Consider the following 737-nt stretch of genomic DNA (forward strand, 5'->3'; position numbering starts at 1 on the left):
AGGCCTGCTGCAAAGTTATAAGAAGTGGTATCTGTTTATAAAGTTTAAGAGGACATGTTTCAATTTGGAGATATTTATGTATTATGTATACAGTTAAAATTAATTTGCCCTAATGGAAGTATACTAGCCGATGTTGCACTAAGAGGGTGAGCGAATAACTGGTCGAATTTCAAGACTCAGTTTCAGCTCATAGTTTTCCCTTTTTGTCGACTATAATGCTGAGCTGTCGTGGTGTTGTTCGGTTTCTTTTCGGGTTCCAATGCGAGTGTCTTGAGTGTCTGCAGCCATCGAACTTCCAATTACCACCACCGCCACACCCAGCAACCAGATTCACGAGAAGCCAAGGCAAGGGCGCCGGCTCGCGGTTGCTGCGCCCCTCCACTCATTGCCTTCCGCCCGACTTACTGAAGATATCGCCTGGCGACTCTGACTCGCCATCTGTCCCTCCGTCGGGGTGGTGCTCGCTTCGCACACATCCGCGCGGGCGAGCGCGCGAGAGAGGCAGTAGCTCGTCCGGTGGGTCGTCTGTCTCTCTCGCACCTCCAGGGTCCAGGCACGGGCCGCCACCACCGCGGCACTGGCCCTTCCGCCCAGCTGACTCGCCATTCCATCAATGACCTCCCTGGGACAGACCGAGGGGGAGGGGGGGGGCAGGGGATAGGTCCCTGATCGGACGGGAGGGGTCAGTGATGTACAGTGCGGGCCTCCATCCATCCTGCTGCTGCCTAAGGGGCACT

General features: G+C 55.4%; 1 protein-coding gene across 1 annotated transcript in view; it reads left to right on the plus strand.

Moving 5' to 3' along the window:
* LOC113215843 (pituitary homeobox homolog Ptx1) overlaps positions 1–737 on the plus strand; it is a gene marked incomplete in the record, with an annotated part of 35,850 nt that overhangs the window by 19,011 nt on the left and 16,102 nt on the right.

This window comes from Frankliniella occidentalis, unplaced genomic scaffold (assembly GCF_000697945.3).
Source record: "Frankliniella occidentalis isolate FOCC.00 unplaced genomic scaffold, Focc_3.1 Scaffold2, whole genome shotgun sequence".
NCBI lineage: Eukaryota > Metazoa > Arthropoda > Insecta > Thysanoptera > Thripidae > Frankliniella > Frankliniella occidentalis.